Source organism: Mizuhopecten yessoensis, unplaced genomic scaffold (assembly GCF_002113885.1).
Source record: "Mizuhopecten yessoensis strain PY_sf001 unplaced genomic scaffold, ASM211388v2 scaffold10909, whole genome shotgun sequence".
Taxonomy (NCBI): Eukaryota; Metazoa; Mollusca; class Bivalvia; order Pectinida; family Pectinidae; genus Mizuhopecten; species Mizuhopecten yessoensis.
Genome location: NW_018408782.1, coordinates 262,555 through 276,987, shown reverse-complemented (window position 1 = coordinate 276,987; position 14,433 = coordinate 262,555). Strand labels below are relative to the sequence as shown.

The following is a 14,433-nucleotide window of genomic DNA, read 5'->3' as shown; positions in this document are numbered from 1 at the left end:
TCTATATCAGATGTTACCTATAGAGTGTGACAACTCATTTCATCGCTTATTAGTTCCCCACAGGTTCCTGGGGGGACTAGGTTTGCACTCTGTCTGTCCATCTGTACATCCAGCCGTCTTTCCGTCCGTCTGAGAAGTTTGTCCGGGGAATATCTTCTATACTTTATCACATGGAGTATCCAGATTTGGTGTACAAGGACATCTTGGGATGACAGTGTGCAAGAATTAGATCACTATGTAGTATGACTTGACCTTTGACCTTTAATTTTCAAAAAGTTTGTCCGGGGCATATCTTCTGTACTATTTCACCTAGAGTAACCATATTTGGTGTACAATGACATCTTGGGATGACCTCACTGAGACCTATGCTTCCTAACATAAATCATCACCGGTGGGGGACTATGAATTGCCTTGTAATACTTTGCCTTGTTGTTTTTTCAGCTAATATTTATAGGTTTCAGCTAGACTTTCCTTATCAAATACAATTATCTAAGGTGTTTGGAATTAAATCTTATTCATCACATCAGTCTCAATATGTCACACTGTATGACATTAAAAAAATAATCATAAATTGGAGAGCCTGGTGAAAATGACACCTAAAGTAAAGGCTACAGTCAGTTAAATTATATTATTTTATGGCCATCAAAACTTTGATGGGACGTATTGTGGTTAAATATTGATTGATTTTAATGAAACTTGGTAAGCATGTACAATTTACAAAGACTGAGCAAGTTTAAAGCTCAGCAAAATCTGTGAATTATTAATTAGCGTTTTGTCCTCTGATTGGTTGGTTAGTTGGTTTAAGTTTTCTTTATTACAACCATGACAGGATTTTGTACAAAAACAAAGACTTAATTTGAATTTTAGCAAAATCTGTACATAATTATTTAGCACTCCTAGTTTCTGCAAGCTTATTTGCTTAAATGTCATTCAAATTTAATCAAACTTCATAATCATGTACAATATACAAAGACTGAGTCTAACTTTAAAGTTCAGCCATATATGCATATAATTAGTTAGCGTACTAATAGTATATCCTGAATTTTTTGTAACTTAGTCAATATTTTATATTAAAGAAAGGCAAAGACTTAGTTGAGCAAATTCTGTGCATAATTAATCATCATTCTCTTGACCAATAAAGATGTTTAGACCTTAGAAAAAGACAAACCAATAAAGAGGTTTAGACCTTAGAAACAGGCAAACCAATAAAGAGGTTAATACCTTAGAAATAGGCAAACCAATAAAGAGGGTTAGACCTTAAAAATACACAAACCAATAAAGAGGTTTAGATCTTAGAAATAGGCAAACCAATAAAGAGGTTTAGACCTTAGAAATAGGCAAACCAATAAAGAAGTTTAGACCTTAGAAACAAACAAACTAATAAAAAGGTTTAGACCTTAGAAATAGGCAAACCAATAAAGAGGTTTAGACGTAAGAAGTCGACAAACCAATAAAGAGGTTTAGACCTTAGAAATAGACAATCCAATAAAGAGGTTTAGACCTCAGAAATAGGCAAACCAATAAAGAGGTTTAGACCTCAGAAATAGGCAAACCAATAAAGAGGTTTAGACCTTAGAAATAGGCTAACTAATACCGAGGTTTAGACCTTAGAAATAGGCAAACCAATAAAGAGGTTAATACCTTAGAAATAGACAAACCAATAAAGAGATTTAGACCTTAGAAATAGACAAACCAATAAAGAGGTTTAGATCTTAGAAATAGGCAAACCAATAAATAGGTTTAGACCTTAGAAATGGACAAACGTAGTATGCTTGTATCTTAGAAATTGACAAACGTAGGATGCTTTGATCTTAGAAATGGTCAAACTTAGGATGTTTGTATCTTACAAATGGTCAAACTTAGGATGTTTGTATCTTACAAATGGTCAAACTTAGGATGTTTGTATCTTAGGAATGGTCAAACTTAGGATGTTTGTATCTTAGGAATGGTCAAACTTAGGATGTTTGTATCTTAGGAATGGTCAAACTTAGGATGTTTGTATCTTACAAATGGTCAAACTTAGGATGTTTGTATCTTACAAATGGTCAAACTTAGGATGTTTGTATCTTAGGAATGGTCAAACTTAGGATGTTTGTATCTTACAAATGGTCAAACTTAGGATGCTTGTATCTTAGAAATGGTCAAACGTAGAATGCTTGTATCTTAGAAATGGACAAACGTAGGATGCTTGTATCTTAGAAATGGACAAACGTAGGATGCTTGTATCTTAGGATTGGACAAAAGAGGAAATACTGGGTTTATTGGAATTCTAACAAATCTGCAAATTCTATGTCCTTTGGCTTCTTCTATGCTTTTGTATGTTTCCAACTTGTGAGATCTGCCTGTCTGATGTAAATACAGCAAGCCTGTAGTTACATCTTATTGGTAGTCTCGGCCACATACAATCTAGAAACCTATCTTACATTCCTGTCCACCCAATCCACACACTTGCTATTCTGGTCGTCCACCCATATGGTGTTTGAGGGCGATCCTGTACATTACCAAGCTTGTACGACACCTCCAGTACATTACCGTCCAATCCACTGGTTTTGTCTGCAGCTCCGTTCTCACCTTTCAACCGTTTGCATTAACATGAACTGTATGGTATATTACAGCTAGATAAAAGTGGAGCTATGTAGTAGGACTGGGTTGAAGGTCAGATTCAGGATAATTATGCACGGGAGATTTTGGATGACTCTGCACGTTGCCCGCGGCCCCAATCTGTAGGTATGCTGATGCTATCTGTTGGGTAGGGAATGCAGCCTATTTTATGCATCAAGGACTTTGAAAGGGCTTCAGTAAATTATCCTTCCCTCCAAAAAAACATAATTTTGTACATGACTAGAAAAGTAATTAAAAACAAGTCCTAATAGGCCGATCTAACTGAAAATCGGTCTAGGAAAGATCAGCTCATGGTCCTAACGTTATACTTAACAATTTTTTACGCAAATTGGTACATATTTCAACAACAAAAATAAATACTGTAGGACTCAGGTGACCGTTAAGGTCCATGGGCCTCTTGTTATTATATGCAACTAAAATGGAAAAATTATAACCCAAAGGTAAATAAATAAATAAATCACCCAATCAATTTGTTAGAATTTTGGGTGGCTTGTCATTGACGTGGTAATTTTAATTTCAATAAACTTTATTGTCAAAGGACAAATGGATTGGGCAGCAGGCATAGCCTATTTAAGCCCTTTCCAAACATAGTAACAGACAGTGGTACAAGCGTAGACATATACATTAGAACACGTACAAACACATATAAACAAGTTGGTATTATCAAATTAATAATCAAATTAAGGGAAACAACTACTAATACTCATTTTTATTATAATTGAATCTAATGGTTTGAATTCTAACCTTTTATTTTGAGTGTTTCAGTGTCCTCAGGTCCATGACAAGTGTTTTAGTGTCCTCAGGTCCATGACAAGTGTTTTAGTGACCTCAGGTCCATGACAAGTGTTTTAGTGGCCTTCGGTCCAAGAATAATTTGTTTCAAGCCAATAAAACTGACTTTTTAGCCAATTCACTTTTCAAGTAATTTCAAATGTGTCTATTTGTAGGAAACATTCCTTAAATATATATATATTGGTTGGTTTAATGAAGCATCATAATTTATATTTTGGTCAATGTATCATATGTATATATATGTGGGTGGAAAAATGATGGATAGATTGGCTCTAATGTTTTATCATTTACAGGAATGAAACGTTTTTGAAAATTTAGGTCATAAAGTCGACTTGTTTGATAAGACAGTTTGTATTATTTGTGTTGGGGACCTTGTTTTTGTGGTTATTTGACAATGGTTACGGCTGGTCGATGTGAAGCATTGTTTAATATATAAACAAGTTTTCAGAACTTACACTCACAATTACCTGAACAACGAGTTTCTTGTTGATAAAAATAAACCTGATTGTGCATTGAAGTACAGAGATAGGGAAGAAAGATAGATACTTTTATGTACAATCTAAACAGTTTGTTACCGGCAATTAAACTTTTTCCATAGCTCCATATTACCAGCATGTGAAACATTTATGTTTTTGTGTCAGTTTGACTTGACTGGTAGTATTGTTTTTGCAATGGAATCAGTCGGGCCACTCATTAAAACTCACCCAAAACTTGGGTTGATGATTCCAGGCCATGAAAAGACAAGAGGATGAACTCCATTGCAAATCAACTTCATACGTCAAATGTCAAGGTCATGGTTGAAAGATATTGTTTATGGATGGCACACCTTGTAGATATTATACTACATTATATTTAGATGTTACAGCCAGGTCAAGGTCACTGTTCTATATATAGAACTGTTTGGCACCCATATATATATACACGTGTCATGAAATTCATTTGTCATTAAGAATGAAGTTGCCAGAGTGTTATTTATCAAGGCAATTTATGGCGCACTGTAGTCTAGTGGAAGGAAGCTGGGCTGGTGACCGAGGGGTCGCAGGTTCAAATCCTGTCATGGCATTGTGTTGTATCCTCGAATAAGATACTTACCTCTTTAATTGATGAATGATGTAATTAGTGTTCCTGGGTTAAGCACAGGTGATGTTGAGGAGTTGTCATGTAATGTTAATGTGTTGTCAGGAGTAAGGGACAGGTGATGTTGAGGTGTTGTCAGGTGATGTTAATGTGTTGTCAGAAGTAAGGGACATGTGATGTTGAGGTGTTGCCAGGTGATGTTGAGGTGTTGTAAGGAGTAAGGGACATGTGATGTTGAGGTGTTCTCAGGTGATGTTGAGGTATTGTCAGGTGATGTTGAGGTGTTGTCAGGTGATGTTGAGGTGTTGTCAGGTGATGTTGAGGTGTTGTCAGGAGTAAGGGACAGGTGATGGTGAGGTGTTCACAGATGATGTTGAGGTGTTGTCAGGTGATGTTGAGATGTTGTCAGAAGTAAGAGACAGGTGATGTTGAGGTGTTGTCGGGTGATGTTGAGGTGTCGTCAGGTGATGTTGATATGTTGTCAGGAGTAAGGGACAGGTGATTTTCAGGTGTTGTCAGGTGATGTTGAAGTGTTGTCAGGTGATGTTGAGGTGTTGTCAGGTGATGTTGAGGTGTTTTCAGGTGATGTTGAGGTGTTGTCAGGTGATGTTATTGTGTTGTCAGGAGTAAGGGACAGGTGAAGTTGAGGTGTTGTCAGGTGATGTTAAGGTGTTGTCAGGTGATGTTGAGGTGTTGTCAGGAGTAAGGGACATGTGATGTTTAGGTGTTGTCAGGTGATGTTGAGGTATTGTCTGGTGATGTTGAGGTGTTGTCAGGTGATGTTGAGGTGTTGTCAGGTGATGTTGAGATGTTGTCAGGTGATGTTGAGGTGTTGTCAGGAGTAAGGGACAGGTAATTTTCAGGTGTTGTCAGGTTATGGTCACTTGAGGTAAAAAAAAGTATAAAAACAACGGCAACAGAAAATGAAATTAGACAAGAAAACAAAGCCAGTACAATGATGTGTATACACCTTCCCCTTGTCAATATCAGAAATACTTTTTTTCATATTTTTCTGTATTATTTTCATTAAATCACAGGAAGTGATCCTACTTTGAATATGTAAAAAGGGTGGAGCATTAAACACTAGTGTTATAAATGTGTTATGTTGGTGGGATAAACAGGAAGTGATCATACTTTGAATATGTAAAAAAGGGTGGAGCATTAAATACTAGTGTTATAAATGTGTTATGTTGGTGGGATAAACAGGAAGTGACCATACTTTGAATATGTAAAAAGGGTGGAGCATTAAACACTAGTGTTATAAATGTGTTATGTTGGTGGGATAAACAAGAAGTGCCCATCATCAATGCTAAATTTAGGCGAATAGTTTTTGCAAATTTATTCTCTTTTTTTCTGTTTAATTTAACTTCATTGCTGCACATATAGAGTTCCATTCTTTAGATCTGGTTATCTCCTCAGTCAATTTGACACACCAGCTTTGCTGGTTAACCTATATAATGAATGGATTCCCAGGTCACAGGGGTCAAATATGTCAAACTCTTCAAACGACTTCTTCTGAAGAACTAAAAGGTATAGAATCTTTATATTCGACTGGTGGCTTCCTGGGATAGAGCCCAACACAGTTTGAGAACGAAAATGACCTTGACGTACTTTAAAGGTCACAGCGGTCAAATATGTTTGGTTTGGTTTTATTTTGTTTAAGATAGAGGCCTCCCCTGTGTGCAAGTGGCATGCGTGTAATGTATGTGTGTGTATTTTGGGAGGCTGCGATATGTTCGTGTTTGTCTCCTTATGATAGCGCGGAACTGAAGCCGACTTTATAGTGCTACCTCACTGAAACATACTGCCGAAGACACCCAGCAGGACGCCCCACCCTGTCACATTATACAGACAACGGGCGAACCGGTCGTCCCACTCCTAATTTACTGAGCGTTAAGCAAGAGTAGAAACTACCATTTTTAAGGACTTTGGTATGTCTCGGCCAGGGCACAGAACCCAAAGCCTTACTCACAGGGGCGAAAGCTCAACAAATAGCCAAAAGTGAGGCATTGTCAAGGGAGACATTAGGAAGAAGAACGTTATTTAGAAAGGAGAGAAGAGATAAGGTCCCAAATTAAGTCGCCTCTTATGATCACGCAATTGGGGGCAGCAGGTACAATTCTTCCGCCCTACCTGCTGGTCAAATATGTCAAACTCTTCAAACGACTTGTTCTGAAGAACTAAAAGGTATAGAATCTTTATATCCGACTGGTGGCTTCCTGGGATAGAGCCCAACACCGTTTGAGAACGAAAATGACCTTGACGTACTTTAAAGGTCACAGCGGTCAAATATGTTTGTTTTGGTTTTATTTTGTTTAAGATAGAGGCCTCCCCTGTGTGCAAGTGGCATGCGTGTAATGTATGGGTGTGTATTTTGGGAGGCCGCGATATGTTCGTGTTTGTCTCCTTATGATAGCGCGGAACTGAAGCCGACGTTATAGTGCTACCTCACTGAAACATACTGCCGAAGACACCCAGCAGGACGCCCCTCCCGGTCACATTATACTGACAACGGGCGAACCAGTCGTCCCACTCCTAATTTACTGAGCGTTAAGCAAGAGTAGAAACTTCCATTTTTAAAGACTTTGGTATGTCTCGGCCAGGGCACAGAACCCAAAGCCTTCCTCACAGGGGCGAACGCTCAACAAATGGCCAAAAGTGAGGCATTGTCAAGGGAGACATTAGGAAGAAGAACGTTATTTAGAAAGGAGAGAAGAGATAAGGTCCCAAATTAAGTCGCCTCTTATGATCATGCAATTGGGGGCCGCAGGTACAATTCTTACGCCCTACCTGCTGGTCAAATATGTCAAACTCTTTAAATGACTTCTTCTGAAGAACTAAAAAGTATAGAACCTTCATATTTGGCTGGTGGCTTCCTGAGATAGAGCCAGACAAAGTTTTAGAATGAAAAGGCCTTGACCTACATTCAAGGTCACAGGTGTCAAATATGTCAAAAACATCAAACAACTTCATGAGGCATAAAAGTATAATATTTGGTTGGTGGCTCCCTGGGATAGAGCTCACCAAAGTTTGCAAATGAAAATGACCTTAACCTATTTTAAAGGTCACAGAGGTCAACAACATTTCAAAGGATTTGTTCTGAATAACCAAAAGGAATGGATTCATAAGATTTTGCTGGTAGCTTCTTGGGATAGAGCTAACAAGATTTGAGAAGGAAAATGACAGTGATCCCCGGAATTAATCATATGCTATTAACAGTCGATGGTTGACATATTCCGTCGAAACCTTTACAGTCGATGGTTGACATATTCCGTCGAAACCTTTACAGTCGTTTTCACCTTGAAACATATAACGACCTACAAGGGTCCGAACTAGGCATGTCTCACCTTATTAGAAGAGGAAATTTATCTAACACCATTATCGTTACAGTGTACGCTGAATTCGACAACATGATAGAATTCGACAAATTTTATTCGATTTTATTGCTTTATAATGGATATTTTAGAATTAGACATCAAATTAAAAAAAAACATTTCACCTTTTTTTTCAAGACATATATGGGAGAAATAGACTGCCTCGTAGGTGAAATGTTTCATGCTCATTAGTTGGTAATACAGATCCTGATACTAAACAATGTCAGCATTGGATTGCCGTGTACATTACGATCCGTTCGGATAGCCTCCCGTCACCAAACCTTTGTTCACTTTTTAGATAAGCAATGCATAACAAGGAGATATAACAATTTGTATACTATTTATTTGGTAATAAGTGGAGTGTATCTACATGTACTTTTAATTTTCATTAACAATATTTCCGATTTGTTGAATTAGTTGTCTGATGGACTGCTGTTACAGATCCTTCATAAATATGTATAGATTTAAGAAATTGGAGCTTCATAACGGTGAATACGATTCTGATTGTTGTTAAATAGTTATTTATATAATGACAGGTAAAATTATGACACTACCATTTAAATAATTACAGTATTAGATAATATGTAGATCATAAATAAGCATCGATGATGCACACAGTTCAATTTTTTATTACTTTCAGTCAGATAAATACATGGAAATTACAAAGCTATAGCATGGCCTACACATACATGTAGAGCGACAGGCTCTGTTGATTTATATTGTTTAACAATTTAATCTTATTATTCTTATAAAATTCTTGATATATTTTCTTCCTTAAAGAGATATATGCGTTACATTCAGGAATAAAGAAAAAATATATTCTTGAACTTTTTTTATATCTGCTCACTTCAATCTGTAATTGCTAGACAAAATGTACATACACGCATTTTTATAATGGATATTCTATATTTATTTAAGTTTATATAACTATCACATGTTGATGAGATTTCCAACATATGTTGAAAGTGTTGACGGGCTTGATCCAATCTCCGCTGTCTCTGAAGTGGGTAGTAATATATAAGTGGTAATATACTATTGGTTATACACTAGCGCGTATGTCCGCGTGTTGTGATTGACTTACATAGGCAATATGTTGATACATGCATTTTTAAAATACATATTCTATTTTTGACGTATTTATTAAGTTTATATACATATCACATGTAGATGGTAATACACAAGCGGTGATGTCCGCGTGTGATGATTGATTTACCTACACATATCCGAAACCAAGTTCAAAATAATCAGCCTGAGCAAATTTAACCTAGTTAGGTTAGAACACATTTACTTGTTTTCTGTTAATAAAATGGTTTATCACAAATCTAGACTATTCTGATTGAAAATTCAGAATTTAAAATTTCATTCATTAAAGTACTTAGTGCTAGTAAAAGTAATGATTGACCAGCTAATAAACAATCACTTCGGATGACATCTACACCATGTCCTTTCCTCGCTTCACAGTGAGAATGGCTTGCAAAATTTCATTTGTATTAAGTTCAAAATCTTATTCATCACATATCGGTAAATGTTATTCAATTTCAATGTTTTAAAACATATTAGTGTCTGCTTCCACGTTTAAATAAAAACCGGTGGTATTTTTTATAACTAACATTTAGGCGTTTCAAAGCCATTTAAGGTCCTGATGTTCTTCTAAATGCAAAGTTTATATAAAATGTTGATTATGTGATCCTAAATGATCTAGCATATCTACATCCAATCTTAGATATTGTCTCTTTATCCAAGATTCTTTAATTGTATTCGTTAAGTTACACGTTGGTGATTTTGAGTTTAAAAACGAGGGTATTTTTACATAAATGCATTAAATATGTTTAAAATGTGTAGGTCATCTGATGGTCATGAAATCTTAATAAAAAGTAACAAAACGAATCAAATTGAAACCTCTAAGAGAAACAGATAATACTTAAGAAAGGAATTTAAGCAATATTAAATTATAATAATTATACTCGAACCGTTGTACCTGCAATAGGTATAATCGTTTGAAAAACCAAAACTATTCCTTCCAATATAATGTAGTACATCACAGGCTTCACATAAATCGTGAAAACTGACAAATATTAGTTTGTAAATCATAGTAAAAGTCACGATTGTTTTGATGATCAAATTTGAAACCAACAGCTGGGATATGGACACATGGTAGAAAAACATATTTCTCCTTATCTATGATATTTTTATCAATTTTTACGGAGTCACCAGTTACTAAATTTAACCAAATTTGAGTTCACTATAATACAATTTCACCTGCCTGTGAATGGGTTGTACGTATTTTAAGTATAACATATGAAATATTGAACGTTTTCATAAATTGTGTCTTTAATTTTGTGTCCAAACTGCCATTTATGTTCCAAGCTAAAATTCTCATCTTCTCAACACTTCATATATGTATACGACCTCCTGTTTTCTTCTCGGGCCACAGACGTTTTCTCGTTTCCTGTATTTCCTCGGGGAACTTATCCGATATAAGTTAGATCCCTAAAGTTGGTTGGACTTCCTTTTCATCATTTCTTTTTACTGTAGATGCTGTTCACTTAAAGGGCAAAAATCTGACATGGCTCCCCCAGTGTCCACCGACTTGTAATCTAGACCCTCTTACTCCTCAATAACAAACAAAAAGATAATAACAAAAAGGTCGTCCCTCATTCAGCTGATGTTCGTTATAGTGCCCTTATCACACACATGTACGGGGACATATAGTACATAGGGTTACGGTTTAGACAAACTCGAAACCATTTATAGTTCGTGAACATCATTACCTCAACATACAGATTTGTACCTCGTAACAGTATCAATCTTAGAGAATGAACCCTTTTAATAGACACGTTTATCACCCAATACACTACATTGAATAAGATAGAACTGGTTAAAAACTAAATAAAATAGGCGAAGAACAACTCATTTCAGTATCCTTCAATACAACAGAAAGACAAAGTTTACTGGTACCATTCATGGCGGTCTATTTTTGACATAGGAGTTATTCCTCCCCGTGAGTGAAGGACAAATATCTTTTCAAATAAGTGCTACAAAATTGACTGAGTGCAACTGAATATATACACCAAGGTATTATTTAAAAATCCTACACAAATGTGGTCCGTCGCTTGGAAAAGAACAAAAATCTATCTTTAAACAATGTAAACCTGGCTCTTGACGCTTAAGACACCTTAAGACCGTGCATGTTGTTTTTTAATCAACATATCTAAGAACGTGACATCGTGAATATATAGCTTTTCACAATGTTTTCTTGTGATTACAAATGGTTTATTCCATGCACTGCCTTCAAAGGCAATCGTGGTGTTGTTTTGAGCTTCAGATATTGAAGTTAAACAGAAATTATCATATATTATTCTAGTTTTTCTGAAGTAAGCCAATTCGTCATAAAAATCAGGTGACTGTCTTTCTATCTTTTGTTTCAGTTTGTGAACAAAGAAATTATACAGACGGTGATCTAGATATGCGCAACTTTTGTGAATGTTTTCTTCAATTGTTCCGAACTTTAATCGATTATCTACCTCTTTATTGACACGAAGTTTTCCGTACAAAACATGTCTGAGATCCCAGTTTAAGATTCGTCGCATCAACACAATAGATTCATCAAGAAATTCCACCACTAAAACGATGTCTAGTTCCTTATCCAGTTTGAGTAAATAGTTTTGTATTTCGTGTTCATTCTTATTCCAACGTAGTTTTCTAGGAAACCCAAAATACATAGCCATATAATTGCACAATATATCAAAACGACCCGTTGAGTTGATGTCTTTGACTTTACGAGACAGATATTTCAAAACTGGATTTGGTCCTGGTATACCTTGCACTTCTTTGGGTCTCATAAATCTGATAAAAGATCGAAAATGGCTGAATGGATCCCTTACGATTCCTATAAACTTAGTATCGTTAGGCATAACTTTACTGAATTGTTCTCTGTTGTATCTGGCGTGCCCACAAGTTATATCATAAGTTCTATTTTTGGGTGGTGGAAAGAAGAAGCGTGATGTCAAAGAACCACCACCCCCTTCACGGCCTCTTGGCAGAGCAAATGTGAGATTCCTTTCATCCCCATAACGTAGAAATATATTCTCAACCGTTGTACTGGCGGCCTTAGGTACCTTTATAAATGCTATGTGATGGACAGGATTGCCTGTCAGGATGTATTTGGTATGAATGGAAGAGCCTTCAATTCGATAGAAAATCTTGCTCCAGTATGTATTCCGAACTTCAGCCGTGGTATTTGTATTCCGAACTTCAGCCGTGGTATTGACGTAACGTGTTATACTGTACAACGTTACCAATACACAGATCCCCATCAACAGTGACCTGCAAAACATTACATGTGATGATGAGTTTAAACATTATCGTAACAAAAGTTCGATATGTATATAAGTTATTTTCGAAGTGTAAACGAAGCCGTTATTCAAACTCATAATCGGTGCATGCGTAAAACTGTAAACAAAAGTAATATGTTAACGGAGCTTTTGCGAAGGGTCAAGGACAATAGGTCAAGGTGTAACGGGAAGGTAAGTGTTTTCTACATAATTAACGACATCCGCCATGTTGCTGTACGTCAAATTCAAGTTAAATAAAAGTAGACACACCTTCAAACAATTATAATACTTGTACTATAATTAAAGGCATCGAATAGAGCGAAAGCAGACATAACTGTTTACTGTGCAATTTTAGATCACCTGGCCCGAAGGGCCAAGTGAGCTTATGGCATACCGCGTCCGTCGTCCGTCAACTTTTTACATTTTAATCTCCTTCTTCAAAACTATTGGGCCAATTTTGACCAAACTTGACATGGGACATCACTACAGACCCTGGATCGTTTTTCTGCGCAACGCAAACGGAACTCAAACGCAACGGAAACGCAACGGAAACTCAACGCAAACGCACACAAACCGTTTAATTAAACACGCTCCTAAAACGCCTTTCATAGTAGACCAATAACGGACTTAGATTTAGATGTACTTGCTCGTGGAAGCGTGTCGGTCTCTGACCCTAACTCTGACCTGTATTTATCTATACAGCGCTCGACTGTTATTTGCACAGCGGCAGATGCAGATGTGCTTATAGGCAACATTTTCCCTGTTAGCACCAAAAAAATAATTTGGAATGATGATTTGTCCGCCGATTTTTTTATGAATATTGATAATTCGTATAAACTTCTAATGGCATCCGTTTGGAACTCAACAGTACATTACATTTAACATCTAATCAGTTAACCTACACGACGCCGAAACACATTCCTTTATATGAATTCATAAGATTAAAACTATATTTGATGTTGGTGGTTCCTCACTTTTTTTTTTTTTTTAATTTCTATATTATATTATATATTATTTCAAGATGAAGTTACGGGAATAGTCTTGACTAAATAACGTACGTGTAATTGTTTGTTTTTATTTAAACTAGGCGATAGAAAATGTTCAAAAGGAGAATAAATATGAAACTTGCGTTTGGAAAATATTGGATATGAATATCATCATATGTATAAAACAAGTGAATGTGATGTGCTTTGCATAGAGTATTATTCCTGTATTATCTTACAAATCCAACTGAAATGCTGCAAGCGAATTCCGTGTAATTATAGTTTTTTCTTAAAATCGTCCTTATCTACTTGTATCTCAAACAGGTATAATTCTTATGATATTCTCTTTAGTGGTATTTTTTGATAATTATAATCAGTATGTATATGAATGATATTGAAACCGGAGCGTAAATTATAGGTATCTTATCTATACATCTTACAACACAAAATACATGTATACATTATATGCACCCTGTTACGCTTAATCTAATTCCGTGCTGTACCTCAAGTTACACATTTCCATTTGTCTGAGTGATGAAAACATAATCTGAAATCTGAATTACTTATGTAATTCCCTCTTTAAAACAGCCTTGAACCAAAGTTTTTTTTTATTGCTTTCTCTTGACCGTCATTTTGAAAAGTATATTGTACAAACAGCATTGATTTCACTATCCTAAACAATAGTGAAACAATCCCAACTATCATCTGGTCTTTGCTTTTACCTGGCCTTACCTTTATTATTGTTTAAACGTGTGATCACTCCTGTTACCCTCGGCTATTGTTATTTCAAATGTAAAGACCACAAGACTATAATAATTTCTACTACAACATTGTAATAAAAACCTATAGGAAGTTGATATAATACAATTTTCAGATTTTAATATCTTAAACCAATATTTTATCATTCTAATTTTTATCATCCAAACTAGAGGTAACCGTCCCAATTTAAGATATACCATATTGTTATTGGCCGATTTCTTCACTTTTAGTAGTTTCTTACAAAAATGTAAATGTACATGTTCTATCTCTGGAGCTTTGTACATACACCAAATTTCACTTGCATAGAAAAGGATACTGCTTACATATGTATCGAACAGGTGGAACATAGTTTTTACATTTAAGTTTAATGATGAACACTTTGAAAATAATGCAAACATAGCTTTTCGTCCTTGGCTAGCTAATTGTTTTTGGATAGAAGTGAATTTATTGTTGTAATTTAAAATAACACCTAGGTTAGGAAATAGATCCACA

At 35.7% G+C, this 14,433-nt stretch overlaps 1 long non-coding RNA gene across 1 annotated transcript; it reads left to right on the top strand.

The window, feature by feature from the left end:
• The first annotated feature begins 4,588 nt into the window (after positions 1-4,588).
• LOC110463448 lies at positions 4,589-4,924 on the top strand. Its single transcript, XR_002464395.1, has 3 exons — positions 4,589-4,609; positions 4,783-4,837; positions 4,880-4,924. It is a non-coding gene; the product is annotated as an uncharacterized LOC110463448 (long non-coding RNA).
• The last annotated feature ends 9,509 nt before the right edge of the window (positions 4,925-14,433 follow it).